This window comes from Dromaius novaehollandiae, chromosome 27 (assembly GCF_036370855.1).
Source record: "Dromaius novaehollandiae isolate bDroNov1 chromosome 27, bDroNov1.hap1, whole genome shotgun sequence".
NCBI classification, from domain to species: Eukaryota; Metazoa; Chordata; class Aves; order Casuariiformes; family Dromaiidae; genus Dromaius; species Dromaius novaehollandiae.
The window spans coordinates 3,758,834-3,786,249 of NC_088124.1; the positions used below are offsets into that span (position 1 = coordinate 3,758,834).

The 27,416-nt window shown below is 55.5% G+C and overlaps 1 long non-coding RNA gene across 6 annotated transcripts in view; it reads left to right on the forward strand.

Moving 5' to 3' along the window:
- The window catches only part of LOC112990138 (uncharacterized), a 71,194-nt gene extending 44,071 nt beyond the window's left edge, over nucleotides 1-27,123 (forward strand). For 2 of the 6 annotated variants that reach the window (XR_003261001.2, XR_010385240.1), the window contains exons 2-10: nucleotides 5,550-5,773; nucleotides 13,445-14,229; nucleotides 16,007-17,096; nucleotides 17,799-17,941; nucleotides 18,113-19,597; nucleotides 21,826-21,949; nucleotides 23,303-23,425; nucleotides 25,629-25,745; nucleotides 25,921-27,123. This is a non-coding gene — a long non-coding RNA (uncharacterized LOC112990138). Of the gene's footprint in view, nucleotides 1-5,549; nucleotides 5,774-13,444; nucleotides 14,230-16,006; nucleotides 17,097-17,798; nucleotides 17,942-18,112; nucleotides 19,598-21,825; nucleotides 21,950-22,406; nucleotides 23,426-23,814; nucleotides 25,746-25,920 lie in introns of all 6 variants that reach the window. The other 4 variants (XR_010385241.1, XR_010385242.1, XR_010385239.1 and 1 more) reach the window with 4 other exon arrangements.
- Nucleotides 27,124-27,416: the final 293 nt, after the last annotated feature.

The window sequence follows — 27,416 nt, forward strand, 5'->3', positions numbered from 1 at the left end:
TAGCTTACTTTATTTTTTTCCCTTGGCCAGAAAAACTGCCTCAGACCTCAGCTGTTTGCCTGTGTCACTTCAGCGCAGCCGGGTGATTTATGCAGCTGACGGGCGGGAGGTTATTTAGCCGTTGTTTTAAAAGCAGGTGCAGAGGCGCGGGGGGAGGCAGCGTGGGAATGGAGACATATTTCACTTGTAATTCAGATCCTGCCAGCGGGGAGAGTTTGGGTGACAGGTAGGGAGAGCTGATGCAATTAACGTCCCGGGCTGGGAGGAGCTGGAGCCTGGAAGCGTCTCTCATGCCGAAAGGATGGACGAGGTGTGGTTTGGTGCTTGGTGGGTTGAGGAGACCGAGGGGTTGGGTGGGAGGAGAGGCGACAGCCCGGGGGGCCAATCTCTGCCCCACGGCGGTGCGGCCGTTGGGGCTGGGAGCAGGCGACTCGTGGCCGCTTTTCTGATGCGTGGCAAGGCAGAGAGCAGCGGCTTCCAGTGTAACCCAGTTCTCCTCCTACGTTAATTAAATGGGACAGGAACATGGAACTGGCTTCTCTGAATAAGAAATCACCTGGAAGGAGGCTCCTTTGCGGAGCCCCGCCGTTCCAGCAAGCGGAGCGGGGGGAGGCAGGAGGAGAAGAATATCCCTGGATTAAATTTAATGAAAACAAATATATCGGCTCTGCTAGCAGCAGACGTGCTGTTCCCTAAACCAGGCCCCAAGTCCAGCTCATTCCGCAGGGGCCGTAACGCCTGCGCTGGCGGGGAGCCCGCTCGGCGGCTGTGCACGGAGCGTTGCCGGAGGTGCACGAGGCTGCCTGGGAGGTAGGTGAGACAGCCTGGAAGACAATGAAGGATGAAGTAATGCCTCACGAAGCTGGCATATGCCTGACGACGAGCCTATTATGCTGGATGCTAAATACCAAACGATGATTAAACGGTGGTGGCGCGGAAGGAAGGGGGCGGTGGACAGCGAGTTTGACCCGTCAGGCAGCTCCCGAGGGCTTTGCTCAGCAAAACTTCCTCCGGAGTTATGCAGAGGCGTCGGGGCTTGGCGGGTTCAGTTTGTGCCTTGGTTTCATTCCATGCGTACTTTTAAATAGCCAAAGTGAGACACCGTCCAGGTATTTCCACAAAAAGCAGTACTTAAAGCTGTTTGCTGTCCCAGGTTTGGATTCTTCAGTGCCATGTAATGCAGCTGGGCCCAGGTTGGTGTCCTTGGTGGGGACGCTGGCTTGCGTCTGCTGCTCTCTGGGGCTGGTGCTTAGATGAAGCGTGCGATCGCTGAGCATCGTGGAGCCTCGCGCCACGCGCTTGAGATCAGCCCACAGCTCCCGCAGCGCCCGGGGAGCCGGGGACCTGACAGATGGGCAGGCAGACAAGAGAGCAGTAATTGCACAAGTCGTGTTTCCCTCGGAAATCGGGCAGAAAAGGCTGCGCGAGGCCCTGGGAAGCAGGGAAGGATGGGGCGGATGACGGCAGAGGCAACCAGGCTGCGTTGGAGGCCGGGGCTGGCGGAGGCGTCAGTCCCGGCTCCATGGGAGGGGGCCAAGACGCACCCGGCTCCCGGGGCCGTCCCTCCCTTACGCCGCTAATCAGAGGTTTGCTCGTGTGCTGTCCTGATCTGCTGGGTTTCGTTTGCTTCGACGAGCCCCTCCAACGCTCTGGGCTGTTTACGCACGGGGTCTGATTCGAGGTCCGTCCTTAAGCCTCGCAGCGCCTCGTGGTGACGTTTCCCTTGCTGAATATCAGAACGCGGATGCTTGAAAGCCGGAGTTGAGAGGGACGGAGAGAGACATGCAGGACAAGGGACAGGAGAGGGCTGGAGGAGAGCATTGGGGGAACAGTAATAGGAAGTGAAAGGAAACCAAGTCTGAAGCAGCCCCGTGGAGGAATTAATGCCGGGATGGCTGGGTGGTCGGGCGTGGTTCCCGCAGAGGCCGTGGGATCATTCGGAAAGCAATTAAATGCTTTCCTGGAGGAACCGGCTCACTGGAAGGAATGAGCTGGTTTGGACCTTTTCCAGTCCCTGCTATCTCTAATGATCTTCCAGGAGCGTCAGCCAGCCGGTGGCTAAAGGCAACAGCCAGGGCTTTGTAGCGGAGCTGGGCAAAGTGGCAAGTGGATAAAGGTGCTGGGCTCCTCCAGGGCTCTGGAGCGGTCGCTGACCCTGCGAGTAGCGGTTGTGTGTTGTCTCCCACGCGGGAATAACAGCCTGGATGCACCCGGCTGCTCTGACGAGGCAACTGGAGGGGATGGGGGCTACGAGCCTCTGCGAGCGGCACGCAAACAGGTGGGAGAACAGAGGAGAGAATCAGACAAAATGTTTGTGTGCCGCTGGAAACGCGGTGTCGGCAAGGCCGGGGATGGTGGTATCCTTCGTGCCTGTGCAAAGCTTGCGCAGGACCTGCCCGGTGCCTGCAGTTAGGTGTTTCGACGCATGACAGCTCTTCCCCTTCCCGTGGCTTCGGTGACCTGCTCAGGGCTGAGACGTTCAGGTCTCCGGGCTTCTTCTGGGGGTGACTCGAACCTCCTGAGCGCTTGGTGGCTCCAGGATAGAGCATCTCCTTTAGGAACAAATTGTCTTAAAGCGCTCAGGAAGTGTGAAAACAATAATTACTCCCTTCAAAATAGCAGTTCTGGGACACCCGATCTCCACATCTTGTTAGGAAATGAGGCTCCGGCAGACTGACACCTTTCACAACACGGAGCTCCGAGGGAGGCAGCGGGGCTGCGCGGCGCGGCACGACGCCAAGTGACACCAGCAACTCCGTGCCGCGCTCGCCGCCGTCCCGGCCGCCCCTCCGGAGAGGCCCGGCTGCGAGCCCGGTCCTGCCGGCCCTCGCCGCGCCGGATCCTCTGCCGAAATGCCAGGGTGGCGGCCCCGGGTGCTGTCAGCACCTGGAAGTCCCAGGGCTTCGAGTCAAGCGGCTGTCGAGCAGAGAAGGAGACGTGCGGGAGGCAGCAGGCTTGATGTGCAATTTGCATTTTAATAAAGTTGTATTTTTCAGCAATTTGCATTTAAATAAACCGTGTTTCATAACTGAGCATCCTCCTTAGGAGGAGCTCGGAGCCTCACCTGGCTCCCTGGGAAGGCTGGAGGAGCCTTTGGCTCGCCCGGCTCGAGCAGGGGCTGACGGTGTCGCTTCTCGGCTCGCGCAGGGTCCCTGCACCCCTCGCCCACGCCTTCCTGCCCGCTGGAGCGGGTTAGGGTCCCCTGCTGCCATCAGGGTGCCCGAGCAACCCCAGGAGGAGCAGCCGGAGCGGAGGGAGAGGAAGGGAGTTGCCCAAGGTCCCTGCAGACGTGCGGGGCTGGGACCGGGCGTGATGCAGAGCCCGGGCACGCGGAGGAGGCATCCAGCAATTGCAGGACTCGGGAAGGGGTTCAGTCTGGTTTCCCAAGGAAATCACGGAAACTGGGTCTGGAAATCACATTCTCTCTCGGGATCTCAGGCTGATTCTTGAACCCACCAGGCAGTTTGGACCAAATTGAGAAGGGGGGGAAGGTTTCAGCGATCCCAGGCAGAAGCGAGGGTGAGCTTGCCGGCACGGGGAGCAGGTGGGGGAAGGCCTGGCCCGACCCGGGTGAACCTGGCAGCTGCTTCTCGGGGGAAAACGGTGACAGGTGGAAACATTTGCAGTGCAGACAACAGAAGGAATTTGTCCATTTTTTAAAAATTGTTTTGCATGAATTTGAAAACTGTTTTTAGCAAATTTGAAGCTTTTCTACTGTTCACTCCTCTTTGTACTAAAACCACTTATGCTCCGGCACAGAATACAAGCTCTCAGAAAGCAATGGCACTTCTGAAAGGAAACGAGAAGGAGATGTTCTGTTCTGAAAAGCTTCTCCCCCTCCAGACGTTACCAACTTTTATTGCCGTGGAGAAGTTTCTATAAAAAGCCATTTCCCGACGTGAGAACGTTGCATCAGAGGCTGCTTTGCCAGGGCTGCTGGGCGACCCACGGCTCCCGGGTCGCTCCGCAGCCGGCAGACCTGGACCAGCCCGGACAGGGAGCCTTGTTTTGGGGTTTGAGCATCGCCTCTCCTCGCCCGACGCTGAGCTGCTGCCCCGGGGGTGCCCTGTGACCCCCAGAGCCTCGCGGAAAGCCCTCTGCAAGGTGCTATGGGTTTGCAATCGCTTGTGTTTGCAGGCAGCGACTCTCCATCAAAGCCGCTGCTGCCTTTCATCCCCTGGGAGAGCTGGCTCTGAGAGCAACTGCCTCTTACCCACGGCTGAGGAGGTTATTAGGAGTCTTTCGCGGTCCTGCTTTTATCCTGGAGCAGGGCTGCTCTCCTCGTAGGAGGTGGTCTCGAGCACTTGGAGAGGGCGATGCTGGGGTGGGCTTCGTCCTGCCCTGGGCTCTCCCCGTTGCTCCAGCCCTGGGCGCCGTGAGGACGTGCTGCAGCACCTTCGCGCTCTTCTCCTGGGAGCAAACCTGCCTGGGAAGAGGGAGCTGAAGCTGCTGCCACTTCTCTCCAGAAGGGCAAAAAGCTCAAATCTTAATTTTGAAGATTTAAGGTTTTTTCGATGAGGGCAGCTCCAGGGGAGGAAGGGGACTGCTTCCCCCTTAACCACCTCCCCTGGGTGCCAGATTGAGGGGAGCGGGCTGGAGTCCTGCCCTTGCGTGCAGGCAAGCGCCTTGCAAGGAGGCTGTTTCAGACGAGGGTTAGGAGCCGCAGAGGCAGCGATGAGCACGGCGATCTCCTCTAACGCGACCCAGCCGGGGGGACGCACGCTGCTGCCAGCGGCCTCCGGAAAGCGTTAGGCAGCCGAGGGTCCGCGCTGGGGACGTGATGGCCACAGAGATGTGACCTAGTTGTCACCTGCTTGCTGCTAAGCAGGGACATGCCTGGATGCCACTTGAGTGCTGTGTCACTGCTGTTCCTTTTATAAAGAATTGGAGAGCCGAGAAGAGGAGGTTGAGTAACAGTGGGTATAATTCAGGTTGATTTCTTCCCAGACTCTTCATTTGCTGAACGTGTCACCAGCCGTGTAGTATATGGAGTGTTTCGTATCAATTTTCTGCAATGCCAGGCCATAAATAAAGAAAATAAATGTTGCGACTGTTAATCAGCTGCTGCTCACCCAAATGAGTTCCGTATACATTTTCCTGTTCTATAATTACTTGTCACCTATTGCCAGTTTGTAACTTTTCGGTCCGTGATTCTGTTAGGTGGCTTTTCCCCCTTCTTTTGACAGGATTAATCTGTTAGTTGTTGGGTTGTTTTTATTTTTTATTTTTATTTTTTCCTAGGCGGAGGGAGTTAAAAACCTCTAGTGATTTGTAGCGGAGGTTTCTTACGGTTTAGGAGACGAGGAAAAACAATCTCCAATCAAAGCTGTATTTTTAATGTCCAGAACAAATATTCAGGGCTACCTGACGCTGGCAGCGTGCTGCTGCCGGAGACTTTCTGCGAACGCGCGTTGATTTAAGCCTGGTGTCGTGCCTGGAGGGTGGGTGTAGTGCCGTTATGAAAGCACGCGAAGGTGCTGAACGCTCTTCTTTTCCTGCCTTTCTTTATTCTGCAGCTCTCATGCTTTTCCAACCGTTACTTGTTGCAGAGTTCAGCTCCCCGTCCTGGCCCGCCTCCGCGCCGCGCCGCCTTCCCCCACGGCCAGCTCCGGGATTTGGGCTCGTAGCCCTGTGTTTGGGACGGGGAAACTGAGGCACGGCGACCTGCTTGCGGCTGTGCTGCACATCGGCATCCAGCACCAAAATCCCGATTCCCCGTCCTGCGAGCTGGGGCAGGAGGCGGTGGGAAGCCTCGCACGGGCTATTGCTTACGGTAAGGACCCCATCAGCGTGGATAACGGTCTAATGGACGAGAACCGGCTGTGACCCGCTGTCTAGGGATGCAATTTTCCAGCCAGGCCCTCTGAGCCTGACGGCAGAGCTAACTTCATCCCCCTTCCCCTTGCACCGAAAATAATCACAGTTTACACACCAAAGGGCCAGACGCTCTGGAACGCCTTGCGGCAGGGAAGTATTAAGTGCAGCGATCAGCTGGAGCTGCTCCAGGGAGCGGTCCATCGGAAGGGCGGATGGGGAGACGCGTCAGGGGGAACGGGCAGAGGTTCGCGGTGAACGTGCGTCTCGTGCCTCTCCGAGCTGCCGTTGCGCGTGGGGAAGCCTCGCACTTGACATCCTTTGAAGCCTCCCTGCATGTTCATTTGCCTGGCAGCCTCGGCTTTGAAGGAGGAATAAAAGACTAAATTTCTAATGCAGCAAAGGATAAAGCCCAATGGGGAAGCCGGCCTGCGATGCAGCAGGAATAATAGGTCTATTAGGTGAATACATTTGCTGTGCACCCAGGCAAAACGTTTCATTAGAACAACGGGACTCCTCCCTCCCCCGGCTAATAAATTAAGCTCTGCGGAGGGGACGGAGCTGCTGAAAGGATCCGTCTGCAGAGATGAGACGTGAGCCCGCGTCCGTCTGTGCGCCGATGCTCTTCCCGGGGGGACCGCGGGGTGCTCCCGCTCGGAGGGAGCGGACGGGAAAGCTCGAGCCCCCCCCCCCAGCCCTGGGATGCCGGGATCGCGGCTTGTCTCCCAGTCTGCCTCTGCAATCGTTCCCTTGGGGGGGTCTCCTGCTTCGTTTTTCTTCCTCTCGCCCCGCTCAGGGTTTGCCCCAGTTTCGGATGTCCCCTTGATGCGCTGCCTGGACGCGAGGGCTGCTGCCGCCCTGCGTGGCGGCTGCGGAGCTGTGATTTTGCAGCATTAGGGCAGCGACAGCTCCGCGCAGGAGCCCCCAGGCTGGTCCGGGGCCCGGCAGCAGCCTCAGGCTTGGATCTGGGGTCTCCGGGGGGGGATTTGGGGAATCCGAGTCCAAACACCCATCTGGCCGTGAGCTCGCCGCTGTTGCCCGGCCCTCAAAACGTCCCTGGGCCTCGGCACCTCTGGAAACGAGGCGTTTTGCCAAAGGGACGTGGGAGGGAAAGTTGCTTGTGTTTGCAGAGCCGGAGATCGGGTGCTCCGAGCCGTAAAGCCGCCGCTCACCGCTGTGCTGGCAGCGGGACGAGGGCTCGCGAGAGCATCTCCCGAAAGGATTCGGGTAGTTTCCCTGCTGGAGCAGCCGCTGCTGCGGGCTCTGTGGTCGCTGGCGGGATGCAGCAGTCCCTCCTCCTGATTGCATTCGCCGCTTCTGCAGTGTCTCGGTCCTGGGGCTGCCAGCGGCTCTCTGAGACCAAAATGCACAAACAAACCGAGCGTCCTGCAAGGCCGCTGCTGCTCGGCGTCAGGGCCGCGCTGCCAGCATGGAGATTCCCACGTGCCGGGGAGAAGCAGCCAGCCGCCCTGCTTGTACGGGCGACTAATGACTTGCAGCAAGCAGACGTAGCCCAGTTGCTGAAAAGGTTTTATTGCTAGTCTAACGCAGCCTTGCATTCCTCCACAAATTATTTATCAGTATAAATAATTATATATTATTGCTATGGTGGATGCAAATGATATAATTAATAATACACGTTTCAAGAGTAATTTGCAATTTAAAGTGCTGTATTAAAGCCCAGTATTAGCAATATTTATTTTTATTTATTAATTGCTGGCTCTCAAAATCTCCATAGTGAATAATTTCCCATCTTTTCCCTTTTTAATTTATTCCTGTGGCTCTGGGGAAAGGGAAGGCAACCGTGTTTTGACCTTGTAATGAAGGTGGTGGCCTGGGACTCCCAGGCGCTGGTGGCACCCTTGGCTGTGAGCTGTAGCTTGCTTGTTTGACCTTCGTTGCTGGATACTGGTGCCCTTAGGGAACAGGGTTTGTTACTTTATTAACAGTTTTTGTCACTTTTTTGGATTTTTATTGGTGGACGTGTGAGAAGCCCCCATCATCGTGGGAATGGGGCTTTCGGGACGTTGCTCGCGCCCCGTGTTGAGCAGCCCCCCGAGGCAGGCTGCGAGGAGCCGTGCGGCAGGTTCGTGCTCTCCGTGATGCTCCAGTGCTTTATATAGCAGGCAAGTCCCGACGCTTTGCTGCCTGCTCCTCAAAGCCCTGCAGGAGCTGGTGGGCGCTCGGATTTGTGGCATATGATACAAGTCGCTCTGAATTCACCCAGCGGAAGCGATGTCGGGGAACGTGGGAGGAAGGAAGCTTTAAAGGATGCTTCGGGAGATATCCCGCCGGCAATGGGCTCACAGGGAGCAGCTCAGCTAAATGGGGATAACGAAGAGAGCAGCTTCGTGGATTTATCCGTGGCTGGGGCTGTCCAACAGAACGAATTGGTTTGGCTGTGGGGTTGGTTGGGTTTTCACATGTTTCTTTGTGTTGCGGGTTTCTCCAGGAGCACCAGGCAAGATTTGGGAACAAAAAGGCACTGCTGATGCTGGCTGCAGTTGCTGACCTGATCTGAGGTCAGTGCTAGCCGGTGCTGGGGCCTCTGGGCACGGCGTGCCCTCGTGCCGGAGAGGGTGGGACTTGCCGGTGAGGACTCTGCCTCCACGCATCCTGCCCCGGGGTAGAGCAACACGGGCAGGAGGCCGCTGGTGGACCTGGCCTCTGGGAGAAGAGGAGGGGTGGATGCACACCCGAGACCCGAGTCAGAAAGCTGGACCCAGGTGCAAATTTATTTCCTCTCGTTGTTGGAATTAGACTGGGAACAACGTGTTGGACCTGCCTCTCCTTAGCAGGTTGCGTGCATGAGAGCAACGGTCTGGAGAAGCTGGTGGAGGTGCTTGCAGCCCTGTGCACTGTCCCGTGCATCAGCGGTCTCTGTAGCAACGCTCTCCTTCTGCAGGAGCCGGAGCTGTCCCGGCGCAGGGGATCCGAGCCTGCTCAGGCGAGGGAGCGCAGCGGGGCGGTCCGGACGGCGGCGCGGGTGACGGTGTCTGTGCAGCAAGGCGTGCGGCCCCGCCGGAGCGGCGTGCGGCCGGGGCTCAGCTGCTGGCCCATCTGGCGAGGCAGCTGGAGGCTGGAGGCTGTTGCGTCGCGCGCAGCGGGCTGCAAACAGAAACCCACGGAAAGGGGAGGCACCCGTCGGCGCGCGGCAGGCCTGGGAACGGGAGGAAGCGCTGGCACGGGAGGGAGGTGTGCGTCCTGACTCGTGTCCTGCCGGTCTGGCACCCACGAGGCTCTGCCCAAGCTGGTGGCCGTGGGGGTGAGCAGAGGTTTGAGACCTTTCCACCAGGGGAAGGACCATCCCAGGGAAAAGTGATGACAAAACCCCTTGGGGTTCCCGAATGCTTAAGATCAGAGTGTAGCAGCTCACACTGACTCCCTGGTGTCTCTTAGGATCCTGCTATGGCAAGGGAGGGAAACAGCCCTCCATCAAGGTGATGGTGAGACCGGAGAGAGCCTTAGAGAGCACGTGGCTTGGCATGGGAGCAAAACCACGCTCTCAGTGCTGCGGGAGTCTGGGGAGAAGTTGGCCTACACGAGGGGCTGTAGAAGGCTTAGTTAACTCAATTTTGGTGCATAGGAACAGCCCTGGTAAAATAGGCCTGGGCTGGGCTAAAATGTTTTACTGCTGTTGCTGTGTTGGAAAGGAAAAAAAATGGCATGTCCTCGTGTTTCCAAATCCCTGGTGTTAGACACAGCTTAGCTGCCGGTCAGGTGTGTCCGGTCAGGGGATCTCAGATAAAAGATGGCAAAAGAAGTCTTTCTGTAGAGGTTTCCAGGTGCGCGGGTGCAGATCTCTCAGCCAGTGCTTTGCAGCATAGATGAAGCCTTTGAGAAATGCAGGGAAGGGGCAGATCCTGCTCTGTGCAGCTGCTCACGCCGCGCAATAACATCCCGTGGAAAGCAGAACGGAGGAAGATCTGGATGCGAAATGGCAGCCTGTTCATCCCGCCTCCCTCTGCGGTGCCTGGTCCCTCGCTCCCATGCGGGTGTCACTGCAGAGCCGACGCCGCGGCACTTCAGGGCGCCCGAGCCAAATTACCGTGCTGCAGTACGACAGGGATGCCCGCCTCGTCTCTGCAGCGCAGGAGGAGAACATGGCAGGTGACAGGCCTGTCAAAGCACTTGGGATTAGAGCCTGTCACACCTGGGATCTTGACGTTTTTATTTCAGACAGCTCGTCCTCGCTTCCCTGGCGAGCACGGTCTCACCAGCGCCTGGGAGCGATGGCTGGCGCGAGCCGCAGGGCTGCTGCCTGCTCTCCCCCCTTTGCAGCCTGGCTCCGCAGGGAGCCCTTCCCTGCAGCCCACGATCGTGTAGGGCAATCGCGTGCAAGCGGCTGGAGACCCTTGGGACCCCCTCTGATAGCAGAGGAAGGAAGCCTTGATAGTGCCTCTCTCTGAAGACGAGGCCGCAGAAGAGCTTACACGAGACACCAGCAACCCTCAGGGGGATCAAACGAAAGCTCCGAGCCCAGGAAAGCCGTCAGGTGGGATTGCAGTGAGCTGCAAGATCTGAATCCTCGGGCTTACTGGAAACCGAGTTTTATCAGCTCCTGTCTCACTGAGCAATTGTTCCCTTTCATCCACCGCCGCCAGCAGGTCCGTTAATCCTCGAGCACCTCAAGCACGGCGTGCTTCTCCAGGCGGAGTTTGGCCTGGGTCATAACATCTGGATGGAGCGTGAAGGGAGAGGTCTGTTTGAGACCCGTCAATACTTAAAGCTCCAAAAATTCAGAGATGTCCTCAGCCGTTTGCAGGGTGATGTAGAAGGCGATTCTTCTCCTGTCATGGGGCCAGCTGCTCTAAGGGGGCTAGACAGAGATCTAACCTACGTCCAGATGGACAGGTCAAGAACAGTCTCTTTCAAAGCAACTTGTCTTCACCCAGCCTGGTTTTCAATGCTACTGGAGAAGCTCAGTCGGCTTTCTGCAGAGACGTGTCTTCTCCAGCCTCCTTTTTAGGAGCTGGGATCTCTTGGCTCGATCCTTTTTGCCATTCATCATCAAAAGTATCTTTTACCCTCCAAAGTCACATCTTGCCTTTAATCAGTTCTTACCATTCAGGCATGCTGCAAACAGCTCCCTAGATGGCAAAGCATTATCCTCCTTAATGAGCAGGACTTGGGGGACACGGGAGAACAGAGCAGCCCATTTCTCTTCATCACCACCAATAGATCAGAGCAAATCAGTTTTGCAACAACTTTAATAAATTGATTCAATTTTGTGAACAAAAAGGAGACAGAGAGGGAGAGAGATTAAAAAGTAAAGGAGGAAATAACATGTGATGCTTCCAGCAATTGTAGTAGATGGTAAATCTCTTCTTTATTACTCCTTTATTATTTCCAGAATCTGAAGCTTAAATAATTAAGCAGAATAAATGGTGGATGAATATTATTTTCAAGTTTTATTTATTGATTCTCAAAGGACAGATGTGTGCAGAGACCCACGCACAGAGGAAGCTAATTTCTCCAGTGGTGTAAATCCACATAGGTCCATTAACTTGAATGCCATTTAGTGGAGAGTTACATCGGCTGAGAATCCAGCCTGCTAATTTGGGGAGGAAAATATGGAAGATTACATAGATTTTAACGATTTTTGTTCTGTCTTCTGTGCAATTCATTTATTTTACAATCTAAAAGCACATCAGGGTTGTTTTTGAGTTTTTTTTGGTAATTTAAATATGTTTCTTGACAGCGCTGTTCACTCCAAAGGTCTTTTTTGGGAGCTTGAAATTGAAAATACTCTGTGTGCCTGCAGGTTTGCATTCACAGCATCCGTGAGGCCACGGAGGAAGCTGGGCCAGTCCCGGGGAAGGGGACAACAGGCTGCACCATGCTGATAGCGCTGGACTCCTGGTGTGGCCATGTGAGTCATGAAATCCCTGCGGAGGATTTCACGTCCAGGGGCTCTCGCCCGGGCAGGCTGCGATGGGAGGTGGCATTTGCGGTGCCTGGGCAATGACGTTCCCAGTGCCAAAGGCTTAATTCGTATTTGAAGTCCAACGCGTGCCTTGTTCTTGGTAATATGCACTTCGAGCAGGCATTTATCCTTTCCCAGCTGGCCGGAGCACCGGCCCGCTGCACCGCCTGCGCCCTCCCTCCCGGACCGCTGCCGCCGGCAGCAGAGCCTCGGCGTGAGACTCCTTCAAGGCCAGGTTGCATTTGAGGATGAATATCTTGCCGTGCCTTGGCTGGGCTTAATTGCAGCTCTAATATCAGGTCGCTGCCGCTCTCCAGGGCGGGCAGCATCAGCATGCGCACGGGGTTCTCGCTTTCCACTGGAAGTCTCAGGCAGTGGGAAAATTTTAGCAAGCGAAGGAGAGCGAGGTGGCGGCTGCTACAGCAAGAGCAGCAGAGGCCCAGAGATGCAGAGGCACACAAACTGATATTAACAGCGGGGCCAATTAAGGAAACCAGGAATTAAGGAAATCCGACACCTGTAAGTAAATTAACCCAAAGGAAATACAATGTTACCTGAAAATTCTGCTACACAGGGAGTGACATATGGATAAAACATCCCTGCGAGCAGATAAATACGTGGTTCCCTTCATTATCCAACCTTGCCTGTGTGCTAAAACCAATTAGGGCACATCATCCCTGCAGTCGCAGCTAATGTGGGGGCTGGAAGCGTTGTCAGTTTTCAGGAGTTTCTAACTCGGCTGCACCGCTTCACTCCGGGCTAATTTCATCATGCAAAGTCTCAGCTTGAGATGGCACAAGAGAAGCAGTTTCCAGTGCTCGAAAGAGTCCTGAAATACAAATGCAGAGAACGCAGTGCTGCGTCTGCAACTCAGACTTTTATGGCTTTATTATCTATATGTGATCTTGGATCTGGTTCCAGGAAGTGATTTTGTTCCAGCAAGATGGGAAGAGCCTCAGGAACTTGGCTTGCATTCATCCTTATCTATTCCCAGCGCTGAAATGAAAAACTGGGCTGTGATTTGTAGAGATTCCAGTGGAGCCAAAAAGCTGTTGATGCCTCCCATCCATTTCTGCTCATTAATGGAGTTTATAACGTCCTTTAGAGGAGCACCTGAAATTCGGGAAGTTGCACCTCTGAACTGTGGTCACACAGCACATTTGCTGCCAAGTAACAGTACCTTTCCTCCTTCCTTCCTTCCTTCGCAGGACGGTCCCTCTGGCTGTCCCGGCTGCCCTCGGGGACACCGGCAGACTGAGGGTCCCATCCTCCCCATGGAGCCCTGTGGGAAGAGGAAGGAGATTGCTTCATCTGATTGCCTGGAGGAGAGGATGGAAAACCGGGCGGCTCGGGTTGTGTTCCTGTCTCTGCCAAAGTGTGTCAAATTAATCTATTTATTTAGCTGCTTCTCTTGCTAAAATTTTCACCCAGCTTTAAAATGGGGACTGTCATCACCTGCTGCTTTTTAAAGGAGGCTCGTGGTTTTTTGGAGGAATGCTGAGTGGGTCTGATTTTGGCTCCCACGGTTTCAGTAGGGGCGAGATTCGGTCCTTCAACATGTCACTTCACAAATAACAAGTAATGATAAACACTTACTGTTGTTCTCCCCTTCTTTCCTCTGTGGGAGTAGATGATACTGCGAAGTGACTGATTTGACCCTTGAAAATGTGAGAGTCATGTTTAATTCATGTCTCTTATTTATAGATACGGGCTCCTCCGGTTTCTGTCCTGAGAGGCATGGCTGATGCGCCGGAGCAGAGGGAGGGTGTGCGGCCGCCCTTCTCTCTAGGAACAGCCTTCAAGACCGCGCAAAAGCAGTAAGTAATGTGATCGGGCACTATGTCAGCTCCCTTCACGCTGATGAGGGCTTGTAAGGGAAAGAGCACGGCAGGTTTCGTAGGCAAGCCGCATGGGGGTTTTCGGTGGAACGATTGCAGCTTGCTGCCCGCCCTGAACCAGCCTCCCACCAACTCGACCTGCTGCCTAGAAGAGGGGGACAGCAGCGACGGAGCCACAGCACCCCAGAGCCCTCTGCCAAACCTCCTGGGACTGGCAGCAGGTGACAGGAGTCTCTCTGCATTGCTTTTGGACGGGAGCTTGCCGGCCCGCGTGCGCTCTAGTCAGAGCTGGGCTGGGTGGGAGCGGTGCCTGGCACGGCTGGGCTACCCAAGGGCTCGATGCTCCTCTCACTGCTGTTGAGGTGGGAATCAGAGTCATTCCAATAAAATCAAGGGTTTTCCAGTAGTGTTGGTGCCAAGCGTGTCCCTCCAAGAGACCGTCCTCTCCATACCTCCCTTGCCCCAGGCAGCTTCCCGGCAGGACACGGGAGGGTGAGGAGCCATGTCTCCCTGATGTCCTTCAGCCCCGACAGCCCCAGGGAGCCTGGCCGAAGCAGCGTCGGAGCCTACGGATCGGAGCAAGCCGTCCTGGGAGAAAGCGCTCCCTCCATGAACATGGCCCAGAGAAAACACGGAAGGTGCAGTGCAGAGGTGAGCGAAGCGCGAAGGCCCCTAACCAGATTAACAAGGATGTCATCCAAAAGCCACGTATCGAGGGCAAAAATGATGAGTGGTGCTGGCTGGAAACAGCACAGGCAGAGCTGGCTCTGGCACGGCCTCCAAGGTGAACGCTTGTTAACAGGTAACTGCAATCCTGGGATGTGTAAGCGGAGCACTTGAGCAGAAGGGCAGGGAAGTAATCCTTTCTCCCAGCACAGCGCTAGTTAAATCACTGTAATGCAGATAGCTTTGGGCAAAGCATCAGAGAACAGAAATGGAGAAGCAGCAAAGAGAGGGGATTGCAGCCTGGAGGAAGATAAAGGGTTTAGAGAGGAAGGCTGTGAAGAAAACGATTAGAGGAAATTAAACATGGACAGGCTGGAGATGGAGCCTGGGGAGGGGAGGATGATTCTGGCCACACTGGCGCAGAGGCTCTTTGCAAAGCAGGGGAATTGCTCTCACGGCTGAACAGCGAACAGGCAGGGAAGAAAGAACGGCATTAAATAGTGCGAAAGGCTAATGTGCAGTTGAAGGACAGCCAGGCAGTTCTGGCACTGGGACCAATTCTGGACTGAAATCAAGCAGCACAAAACCAATAGGTTTGGAGGAGGTGGGCGAAAAATGTTAATTCCTGCCTAATGAGACCCTAATGCACATGGTTCATGGGGTGCCCATTGGTGAGTGCCTCACCTGTGTCCGTCCCACTAACAAAGAACCGAAATGAGCTTTTGATAGAGCTCTTCTACCTCTTTTTTTCCCATCTAGCGATTAAGTGTCCAGCATGGCAGAATGTGCCTCTTACCTTAGACAAGCCTCTTGCAAGGGACAGACAACCAGAGGCCTCACTGGTCACTTTTGCAGCTTTTTGAGCTGGGAAATGCCATGGGAGATGGATGTACTGTCCCCAGCATTTTGGTGCACTGGCTTGAAGCTTGACCCCTAGGGTCTCTGAAGATGCTGCATCACAAGAACTGGTCCTTGTAGTGCAAGTGATGTTGGAGGCAAGATTGGAGTTTGGTGCAGGTATGAGTGCTCTTTCACTTCCCAGTGATACAGTCAAGTGCACTTGTGTTGCCTTGACGAGGGCGATGAAGAGAGATGAGATCCTGGGTGCTCTCCAGCCCACTGCTCTCCATTCCTGGGAGGTGCACAAGGGCACGTCCCTAGCACCGGCTTCCTACGACTTGCGACCAGCTTGTGGGTGCTTTGATAAAGGCAGTTTCACACCCAGTGCTGTTGCGTTGATCCAAGGTTGCCGCGCCGTGTCTCAAGAAGGGTGGAGGACAGTCAGGAGAGTCAAGAACTTCACCACAGGCCTCACCTGAAGAGGATGCTTCTGGAAGGGGAAAGCACTGGATCTCGTTTTGACCCCTGGTTCTCCTCCCCCACTGTCCCTTTCTGTGTAAAAAAAATAGGAAAGAATTAAATCCCATCAGTGGCTTTTAAAAGTCAACTGAAAATGTCCTTTATTAAATTACCACCCTATTGATCTCGCAGTCATCTGAAAGGGGATTGATTGAGGACTTAAACAGACGGGCAGCCGGGCCAGACGTTCAATTAATGTGCATAAACGGGCAGTGGAGAAGCAATTTTCAGAGTAAGTCAAGCAAAAGATCAATCCTGTTTTGCCTTCCACGCCAACGTTGATTGTGTATTTATTTTTGTTTTATTTCATCCTATTTTTTTGTTGCTCTTATGATAAACGCTTTGATGAGAGGCAGTACTCAAAGCACAACTCACTCCATGCCACATCATTCCCTTCTTTCAGGCCCTGGAGAGGACACGTTTGCAGAAGGGACGAGGAAAGACACATCATCTTGAACGCCCCACACCTCAGGGCGTGTTTTCAGCAACGTAAATCCCAGGCTGTCCATTGAACTTCTACAGAGAGACCGAATGCATCGGCAGAAGAGCTGTTGCCTGCTTTGAATATTCACGTGTCTGAGGAACCTTGAGTTGCTCTGCCAAGTCTGGGGAAGATTTGGGGAAAAAACATGTTCTATACTGATCGTTTCCTGCCTCTCCATCATATGACAATTCCAGGTGGCTGCCAGGGGCGAAAAACTGTGATGGAGCTTCAAATACTCAGCTTCATTCTGGCCTTTCCTATGGATAAACTTGCTCCAAAGAGAGCCTGTGAGCACAGCTGAAGCATGAGCCAGAGGAAACTTTGGAAGCAAAACACTACTCTGTGGTCATTCCGGGTTTGTGGGCAAACTGCAAAAAATAGCTTTTTTTTTCTCTCCAGACGTGACAAGAATCCTCATAAGAAGCTGTGGTCTCAGAAAGCTGCCAGCCCAGCTCTGCTGGCTCAAGGGCTTTGCTCCCAATCTCCCTTAAGCCAGATGGTATCTCTGGGATGGTGCCAGAGTGATCTTGGGAGGCAACGTCAGACGCAGGAGAGCAGAACGGGCTCCTGGAGGCCAGTGTGACTTCACAGCGGTGACACTGGGGACCTTGAACTGACTCCTGGACAAGCAGTGACAGAACTGGAGCCAAATCCACTGGTCCAGTTTCTGTTCGCTAAGCAGCGGCCGAAACTCCTGTGTCTCTTTCGAGGCGCAGAATGGGAATTCCCTGGGGCGAAGGGCTCCCAGTCTGCAGCACCCGGGCGGCACGGACTCAAAAACATCCTTGTGAGTTTTTCCGCCTTCCCGTCGCCCCCGTCTTTGTCATCTCCTCCCTGACCGTGCGTGTGGGGTCCGCGGGATCTCTGCAGTTTGGGCGTGCAGAGAAGGATGCTTTCCCCTCCGGCTTCCTGCCCCACCAAGCTCAGCCGTCCCCTCTCGCTGCTGCTGCTCCTTGCGCGTCCCAGAGCCGCCGTCCTGCCGGCCAGTGATGAGGGACGGGGATCACCGGTGAGTCATGGCGGCAGCTCAAGTCCCCGCGTTCATTAACTGCTCGGCCTTGGCACTTGCAGCTCCTTCCCCAGTGCAGGCAGGAGTGAACGTGCTTGGAGATAAAGCCATAATTAGCAGAAGCTCATTGCAAAGGCTGGAACCGAGGGGCCTTTCCTGCCTGCTACGTCTCGAGAAGCCTTTCATTATATAGATGCAAAAGCTTTATTTCTCTCCCCGCTTGCGTGCTGAGGCATTTCCCCTCCCAGGCAGGCCGGGCGTTTGGAGACGTGACGTGCGGAAGGGTCGAGGGGTTGTCCTGGCATCGGCTCTCGTCCGCCTCTCCGAGAAAACGTAGCAGGAGCCGCTCGCGGCGTGGGGAGGATGGAGCCGGAGGGAGGGATGAGAGGGGCTGCGGGGTGGCCTCCGTCCCCAGCGTCCCCAGCCCCTCTCATCCCTCGCCCTGCGGCGCTGGCAGGGAGGCGGGGAGGGAACGGAGGCGGCTGCTCTCCTCCCTGCTCTCATCTTCGTGATATAATCGCTTCGGAGGGAGATACGTTATTAAATGGGTGAAATCTCCTGTGGGGAGTAATAAAAAGGTATCCTCGATTAGGACACGCTGGGGTTTTTTAAGCACCTGAATGGGAGCTGTTGCTGCGGCAGATAGGGAGCTCTCAGCAGTTCTCTCCTTTTTCTTTTCTTTTTTTTTTTTTCTTTCTCCAGATCGTTGTTTCTTCGCTGCTCAGGAATGGCTGTGCGGGAATAGATACCCACCCCAGCAGCTGGCAGCAGTCACGCCAGCGGCGGGGAGCGGATGATCTCTTTCCAACCAAGAACCGGGCAGCAAGTGAAATGGGGCTTTTTTGGTTTGTTTTCTAATTTTTAATAGCGCTGTTCCTTGGGTTTCAGAGCCAGTATTTTATTTTAGGGGGCTACTTTGCCCCTGGTAGTGCAGTCTGTAATTCAGTGTGTTTCTGTGCTAATAAAGCAATGCTCCGTCTTCCTCTCTTTCTTATTCTTCTTTGGGTAATAACCAGATAAGTGGAGCATGTCATCAGCAAGCTGTTAACCCAGGAGCCCTCCGGATGGGCAGGATGGGCACCGCGGTCCTGGGCGCCGCTGGGCTGTGCCAGCCCTGCCGTTCCCGCGCTCCTTAACCCCTTCTGCACCTTGTCACTGGGATTATCTCAGCTGCTCCCAGGATGGGAAACGACGAAACTGCTTCCCTTGCTCCAGACAAACTCGCCCGGCTCATCCGCAGCAGCATCGCAGCCCTCATGTGACTGTAAGTTTAGGGGGTAGGGGGAAAAGGAGTGATTTGTCTGTATAGTTGGGATTTTATTTGCATTTTAAATCACGTTCTTCTGCTAAACTAATGGACCCCCTATTTATAGATGACTCCAACATAAAGTGACTGCTAATTACTACAATTAATATAGCGTTAAAGGCTTGCCAGCCAACTCCACTGCAACTTGTATCGCCTACTCATTTTCAATTAAGGCACATTGACAAGTAAAATACGCAGTTATTAAGAGCAGAGCCCTGTTGTGTAATTACATTTTTCTGAGGTCATTAATCTCCTGCAATATAAAGTTTTTTACCCAGTGGCCGGAGCGAGGGGCAGTTGTGAGGGACAGCGAGCCCATCAGAGACGGTGGCGGTGTTCAGGGAAGGTAAAAGAGGTTGATATTTCTCATGGTGTCATCAGGCCATGTGTGCATGCCTCGGATAATCCGTCGGACCATCGTGTCTGTGGCCAGCGGGTCCTCTGCTAAGCGACCAGGCCCTGAGTGCGCTGATTGCCGGCGAAAGGAGCTCTTTCCATGCTAAGGTGAGGTAGAAAAGCCCCGTGTCTGCAGAGCGCTCAGGTGAGGCTATCGCTGCGGGTTCGCGTGTGTGGTTATTCCCCTTGCAAACAACGGCACTGTGCTGAGATCGAGGTTAGGGATCCGGCGGCTCTGTCTCATGGCTTGTTTCCGTGAAATTTAAGTGTTAAAAGCCTCTCAATACCACCGCAGTGATTTTGCCTCCGGAGGGAGAGCGCAATTTTGGAGATGGGCTCCCGCACGTCAGGCCGTAGCGGGTGCTGGTGAGGACGAGCACCGCAGCAGGACGAGTGCGGTGTCACTCGGGTGCCAGCTCTGCCGCGACTGCAGACAGGGTCAGCTCCTTGCAGCTCATTTCCTTCCCTGTTATGTGGCCAGAAGGATGCTTACCCCTTTGCAAAGCCTCGGAGACCGTGGTTATGAACTGCTATCAGTGCACGGGGGTTTTCGGAAGTGTCCCAGGACTCCGGTGCAAAACTCCCCCCAGTTTAACCAAGGTTTGTTGTTAACCCCAACGTTTATTATTGCCCCCAGGGCTCTCTGGAGCCACCCAGGCTGGGCTGGGCGTTGAACGCTCCTCCTCGGTGGCAGGTTGAAGATGCCGCGTGGGATCCTGCGGGCCTCCTACTTCCCCTCGCTGGGCTAGCGCGAGGGTGGTGACAGCTCCTGCGCACCGAGGCTGGGCTGGGGATGTCGGTGGGTACCGGTAACGGGGCTGAAGTCTCGTGTTAAGCCCATACGCTGTAACTGGAGACCCCAGCAATGCAGCCGCGAGTCCTCCTCCCTTCCTGGGTGCAGGCCCTGCTTTTTGGATGCTCTGTGCACTTGTTGGCTGGATGTTGCTCAAGACGCTACCAGCCATGGTGGTGGTGGGGGGAGGGATCAACTGCTCTGAATAGCAAAAGGAGAATAAATAAAGAGAAGGCAGTATAAAAAGAGGCTTAACAGCAAGCAAGCAAGCAAACATCCAGAGCAGCGAAGGAGCATCAGCTCCCTGATGCCTCCAGCAGCAGCTGGTGAAATCATGCGCAAAATATTGCAGCATTAGGGCACACGCGGCGACAAGGTGTAGCGCTGTGATTATAATAAAGACGGACATGGGCCTTTAACACTTTCAAGCTGATGCTTTGATTGACTGTCTGAGCCTCAGTGCTGGCAAAATGGCTGGAGCCCGCTGGTTGCCGGCACCTCTCTGATTCCGGGAGCGGGGAAGGAGGCCGGAGAGGGTCCGGGCTCTGCTCCAGGCTCCCCCCTGCTGCTGGCTGCCCGGCCGGGTGGGCTGCAGGAGCTGGATGTGCTGTGCCAGGTACAGGGGCAAATTCTGGGCCAAGGTGCTCAGCTTTCATCCTGTGCTTTGCCTGGAAACATCTGGGATTCGGTTATATTGTGGTCCAGCTACGTTAGATTTTTGGGAAGCATGTGTTCATTAGGAGCGTGCTGCCGCAAACAGCTCCTCGCACCCGTTGGGACTCGCCGCTGTGAGATGCTGTTTTTTTACTGGCAGGGAAATGTCGCCTCTCAGCCTCGTCCCTTGCAGCTCCTGCCTGGTCTGTGTGCGGTAGCGGTTTCTTCTGCACACGGAGCTGAAGTTGCTTCTCTGAGCTCGGTTTCTCCTGTTTCTTTCATGGGTTGGGATTTGTCTCCGGATGCTCTGTGGTTCTGCATCTCCTTAGACTCCCTGGACGCTTTTCGATCCAGAACTATTCACCGCGGCAGCTGCTCATCCGTGCCTAGCTGGGTATTACAGCACTCCGCTGATTCCTGTAACTCCAGGATTTAAGCACCCAGCATGGCCCTTAGCGCTGAACAGCCGTAAATCTCCAGGCCCTTGTATACCGCTGGCTTTACTGACAGCAGAGAGCAGCAGCCAGGGCCACGTGCAAAGAATGGAGATGTCCGAGGAAGCCTGTGCAGAAGGGTGACCATTGGCATGTAGGGTCTGCATGGTCCTTGGGACACCTTTCTGCTGTTCCCTGGAGGGAACCTGCCTCTGTCCCTGGGCTCCAAAAGCAAGACTGGGGCCTTGTCCAACCTTTGCTCACCATATGGGTTTTGCTGCTGTCTAGTGCCTGGTCCTTGCAAAAAGTGGATGCAGCGGGTTGTCCCCGCTCTCGCTGCAGTTTGGCAGAAACTACGCACCCTGAAATACCATGGCACGTCCCAGCCTGTTGCCATCCTTGCTTCCCAGTCCCCACCACGGTCCCTGTGTTTCTGGGGCTGGAGCAGCCAAGTCGTGGGGACCACAGAGCTGCGGGGCCGAGTCCCTGCGGCTGGAAGGCCTGAAGTGCGCTCTGCTCATCCGCGTTGCCGTCCCGAGGTTGCTGTGAATTATGGATGAGCCAAGGAGAGGATGAAGATGGGCCCAGCATTAATCATGCCCGGACAGGCTCCTATCTTGTTGATTTGCTTGGCATTTTTCCTTCCACAGTAACCCCCCCAGTACTGCTCTATTTTGCCCATATACATAAATGCATATATGTTCTTTCATAGCTGAAAACGGAGTCGCTGCACAGGCTGCAGCAAGCCCGGCGTGAACGGAGGGAGCAAGCTCAGCTCTTAATGAGGCGCAGGCAGGGCCAGGCCTGAGCTGGCAAGGGGAAGAAATCACCCGTTTTGGGGTATCGCCACCTGCTTTGCTGCAGAGGCTGGAAAAAGGGGAGCAGGAGGGATCTGGCACTCAGGGGGGACATGGCCAAAACCTCTAAAAAGCCGTCGGAAGTGTCCTGGCCCCACCGAGCCTTTGACAGCGCGGTGGTGTTGGGTGCCCCGTCCGCTCCCCTCCACTCGGCTGGTTCCCGGCTCGTTGCTTTGCCGTAGTTAAGGATAAGGTTTACTGAGATTTATGGCGCTTTTGAGGAGGTTTCTAGGAAGAGATGCCTTTTGCCTGCTAAATTACCAACATCTCTCACTCTTTCTCTCCCCAGAGCTCAGATCCACGACTTGACTGACACAAAAGCTTTCCAGCTTTGGAGACTGAAAGAGACAAATGAGCAATTTTCCGGGAAATTATCCTTTGGGATTCCTCCTCTCTCCAGGCAGCTTAATTGGGTGAGCTCAGGGTGGCTTTAATTGCTGTTTTCAATGTGCAACTTCACCCCCTCCTCTGTTTTTTCTCTCCAATCTCCTTCTCCTTCCCCCTCCTCCTCCTTTTCTTCCCAGCACCATTTATCTTTCTCCTCCTACAGCATCTCCCCTTCTTGGTGTTTTTTCCCAATATCTCTCGGAAATGGTGACAAGCTAAAAGCTGAAGTGCCGTTGTGGGTCTTCACCCAGGCACGGCTGACAGGTCCTCCAAGACTTTGGTGCTTCCCAGAGGGTGATGAACTGGCACAGAGACGTGCTAGATTCACCCTGGGGATTTGTGACAATGGCAGCAGTGAAAAAACTAAACCCACGCGATTTCTGTTGGCTTTGGGTTGGTCTCATCCCAGAATTAGCTTCAACGTGTGTTTTCTGGGTCAGATTCTCAGTGCTGTGAATCAGTCGCATCCCGCTGTGTTCCCAGAGAGGACGCGGGGTACGCAAAGGTGGTGCTAGGATGGATTATATGGAGAAGGACATCCAGAGCAGGTGGTCATCTGTGCAGACATCTCCCCATCCTTCCTGTGGCCTGCCGTCCTCCTACCTGCTACCTGCACGTCCTTGCGCTCTCCCCGCCAGCCCCTGGCACCGCTGGAGCTCTCTCTACGGCTCACGAAGGCAAAGCTCCCCGTTGGAGACTTTGCTGTTCACTTCAGATCAGCGCCTGAATTTGAGGTAGCCGCTGGAAATGAGGGGGAACAAGCAAGCCCACTCCTGGGCCAGCAACAAGGGACTCGTGGATCGCTCGTGCTCCCCAGGGACGCAGCACGAGCATCCAAGCAGCACGAGCTGCGCCGTGGTGAACGGGGTGATTTAAAATGGCAGCTGAAGTCCAAATTCCGTCCGTAATAAATACATAAACTAGTTAAAACTAAATTGATTAGCCAAGGATATCCTCTTAACACTCTTTAAACTCTAGCATCTGTTTGTAATAAATAATTCAGCCGTAGGTATTAATGAGCAGGCCAGGCGTGCCGGGAGAGGAGGCTGCACAGAAACTCCGCCGAGATGCCAAGGGACGAGAGCCAGAGGGGTGGCTGCGGAGGGGGGCCTGTCCGCGGGCTTCCTGGGGGCCTCGTGGTGCACAGCACGCAGGTCCAACCATCTCCCCAGTGCCGTCACCCATGGGTGCGGGAGTTGCATTGAACGCACACACGTGCTGCCTGTCACCACCGGGTCCCCGGGAGCGAGCAAGTGCCCCAGTCCTGGCGCCCGCTGCAGCCATTCGCCCCGCACTGCCACAGCCCTGGCTCCGGGCAGCAGAACTGGCTGTCATGGGATGATAATTATTGGGTTTTTCCTTTTTTTTTTTTTAATCAGTGCTACCAGCTGCTGTGCCTCATCCATGAGGGGCTGCTCCTGGCAGCGATAGCGAGCCATCAAGCCCAAGCCCGTCTCCCTGCTCCGATGGAGGAGCCAGCTGGAGTCAGACCAAGGCGGAAAGTGAGTAACGAGCTGTGGGCAGCACGGGTCGTCCCGCAGCTCCAGATGGGGGGCCGGGAGCAAGGGCCGGCCTGGCTGGTCCTGACCAGGCTGCGTGCATCCCTCCAACCAAGCCAGCGAGGCCAGAGCTAACGAGCTTGCTGTGCCCCTGGAAAGCGTAAATCCTGCAGCACGCACAGGCTGGGAGAGGCTGTTCGGCTCCCTGGTGTAGCTGGTCCTGCAGGCAGGGATGAAGCTGGATGGGGCTGGGGGCAGGTGGATGCCGGAGACCCAAACCTGCTCGGAGCTGCATGCCGGAGGGAGGGAAGGGTGACACGGTGCCCCGTTGCAGTGCATCCCACTGCCGTTGCGCTTCCCTGCAGGGCAGAGCTTCGATTCCCACTTTGCAGGTGTCAACGGGAAGGGACGCACTGCGGGTCTCTGGGCAGAGCTGGCTGGAGGTGCTGAGGGTCCGAAGTGCTCGGTGCTGTTTCTGAGAGTCTCTCCTGGCTGCGGCCCCACCACTGGCCTGCGTTTGCACAGCCCAGACAACATCTGTAATTCCAGCTTCTGCAGGGGCAAGTCCAGCCTGGGTGCAAGAGGGGGCAGCTACTGCTCCCCTTAATCGCTGCTCCCAGTGCAGCTGCAGTGGGCTTTCAGCTGAGCAGCAAGAACCAGATCTTTTGCTTTTGAAACGTGGTCTAAAACACCTTGTCCTTCTACCGTCCCTCTCTGAGCTGAAGGATCTTTCACTCCCATGCAGAAGGGACCTCCAAGGGCCAAGTGCTCACTCCTGGGCCATGGGATTCGGGGAAAAAGACTTCCCCAAAGTACCTCTTGGCAGTTGGAAAGTGCTTGTGCAGAGGTATGCTCGTTCACACTTGGACTCTCTTGTGCAAACCTGGCTTTTGTCGCAAGCTGATGCCACCCAAAGCCAGCAACAGCTGGGATGGCTTATTGTTACCGTGAAATAGTGGCCAATGATTGTGGTGTTAATCAGGCTCTTTATGGCCCTCTGCAAAGCTACCCAATGAAATATTTTGTCTCCCATATTTTCTGCGGCTCCTCCAGCTGCTCGGCTTCAGCTGCAGGGCAAGAGCTGGCGGCGAGGCGGCTCAGGTGCCCGCAGCCGGCTGCCTCCGAGGAAGCGGGTCTGGGACTGGGGCTGCGGCACCCAGCGCAACTGAGGGCCCAGGGTGAATCGCGTGATCGCTTTGGAGCCAAAACGCAGTGCTCGGGGCTTCCCGAAGGACCCCCATACATAAATGATGCTGAGGGGACCAGAGCTGCCGGGAGAGCTTTGGGAAGGCAGGACGAGGTGTCTCTGCCCTGGATGCTGGAGTCTGCGTGTGGCCGTCATGGCCTGTCCCCTGGGTGCGAGGCTGCTCCCTAATCTGGCACCCAGCCGAGCATCGTCCCCGCTGCTCCATGCTCCGCCGAAACGGCTCCCTGAGCTCCTGAGGCCGCGACAAGGTGCTCCTGCCATTAATCACCCCCTCCAAGTGGCGTCTGCGGAGGAATTAAACTCATTTGTCACTGTTGCCCTGTTCTCACCCGCCCTTCTCCCAGTGCGCTCGTCTCATGGGACCCGCTGCTCACGGTAGCCCCGTGTCCCCCGATGTCCTCGGGCGTCCTTCATCCAGCAGTCCCAGGGCAAGGCTGAGCCGTTTCTGTGCTCAGCACCCACCCTGAAACCACCAAGGCACCGGGGGAAACCCCCGCTAGCTGCGAGGCTGAGCCAACCCCTTTGCTCCACCAAAGCCTCTGGGAGATGTTAACGAGTGTCATGTGTCCTGCCTGTCCCTGTGGTCAGGATTGAAGTGTCCTCCCCTGCCCCAAGCTGCTCAGTGTCCCGCGCCACATGCAAAACCTCAGCCAGGACCGTCACTCACAGAGCAACAGGTTTGTTTTCACCCTCCTCCATCCCCCGGTGCTATGCAACCTCGCCACGCTCGCTAAAACCCGCTCCGGCGGCGTCGCGCTCTGGCTTGCAGCACGGCCCCTGGGAGCGCTCCCCTGGTAGCGAACAAGAGCTGCTCATTAATTAGCCTCCCGTTACTCCAGAGCATCCCCTGCAATAATGCACGGCTCCTGCCTTTTAACTGCCTACAAGCGATCACTCAGCCTCCAATAGAAAAAGAAGGAACAAGCCCCTCGTCATGTCGTTAGCAATAATTTTCCTGGCTGTTAACCTGCTCCTCTGCTCTAATTTTTCACTATACAGCCCCAGAGGCCGTGGGGAAGGCTGGGAGCCAAGCGCAGCGCCAGGCCCGCTGCTGACCTGGTACTAGTTACCCTGAGCCAGGCTTTTAGAGGGGTTCAGGGTTGAGCTCCTTTAAAGGTAAAGCCATCACCTTGTTCCCACCTCTAACCTTTCCCTGTCCGCCTGCTCCGTGCGCTGGCTTTGCGGGGCCCTGGGGACGTGCTAGCGCGGTCCGTCCATCCGCGGAGCCTGTTGCACCAGCAGGCGTATGCACGAGAGCGTTTTCATTATCGGCTGCTTTTCTGTGATCCAGGGAATTAGCTGGAAGCATCTCCTAAATCCCCGTGGCATTTCATGTGTGGCAATAGGAAATGCAGCCAGGATTTACACTGCCGATAGTTCCTGCATGGCTGGATCTCCGTGGAAAGCTAGCGTGCAAGGCGCTGTACGGCCCCGGCCGGGGGCACGTGGCTGCAACGGGACCGCAGCGACGGGAACCTGCAGCTGCGCTGGGCTCGGTGGCACTGCTGGGGCTCCCCGCGGCGGTCTGCCTTGGGCAGGCAGCGAAGAGCCTACCGATTTGTGCGAAAAAGGATGGAAAATGTGAATGACTGTAATTGGGGGGTTTTGCATTAGTCCTGGAAATCCCATGTCGGTCTCAGAAATGCAGTCTCTGCCCCTAAACGTCTTATAGTCCAAGGAAAATACAGTGCTGTCGGGGATGTCAGCCTTGCTGGGCAAGTCCCAAGGAGCCGGCTGTTTTCTTCTCTTGTTGCCTGCAAATCCCCGACACGCTTAAAGCCTCCCTCCTGATAGGGAGCCTAGCGCCTGAGCTCTGCATAAACCTGCGCAAACTCGGCGGCTTAGCGTGCCGAATGTAATGTTCTCAGCCAGCCTCATCTCTGCAAATCTCCATATTTCCAAGGGATAAACATTCACCTCTCCTCCCTCCGGCTCTCACCTTATTACCGATTTTTCCAGCGTCGGTGTGGCATCAGGCTCTAACCGCTGGAAGGGCAGCGGCCAGCCGGGTTTGGGGGCAGTGACGCGGGGGACTGCGGGGTCCTGCTCCGGGCTGGCCGGGCTCCCTAACGCGCAGGGCTGATGCTGCAAACCCGACTGCAGACCTGCGTGGGGTTTAGACGAGAGGTGAGGCTGGGGCAGAGCAGGCTCCAAGCCCCGAGACACCAACCGTTCGCTCCTGGCCGGGCCGTCAGATGCCTGCAGCTCTCCAGCCCCATCCCAGGGCAGTGCGCACATGGATGGGGGGGGAAGAGGTGCTGAGCTGGTGGCAGGAGGAGGAGGAGGGGGACGGACAGAGCTTGTTCCTAAAGTACAGGGGGAGGCCGAGGATGTAGATCACCAGAATTGGCCGGGGACAGGCCATAAAACAAAAATAAAAAGGTATTATAATTTATGATGCACACTAAAAATATCCTGGGACCCTGGGTTATGAAGAAGGATTCATTCTCTTGTTGACTCGGTGTATCTTTAAAGATGATAAATGACATTATAACTCTTCTTTGTATCTGTGAGAGCTGGAAAATCCACCCCACCTCGGAGCTCTGTCACCATCCCTTCCTGCTGCCCGAATGAGCCGGGCGGCTAAACCCCAGCCTGGGGCGGTCACCGCGCAGGAAGGGCCTGGGACCTGCAGAGCAGAGCTGGGGACACCGCTCTCGGGGCCCTGTCCCCGGTGGGGACAGCCCACATGTCCCATCCCCACATAGAAATGAGCCTGGGCAGCCTCAGCATCGCTCAAGTCCTGGGATCCCTTAGCAGAGCATGGACTTTCCAGAAGGGCCTTTC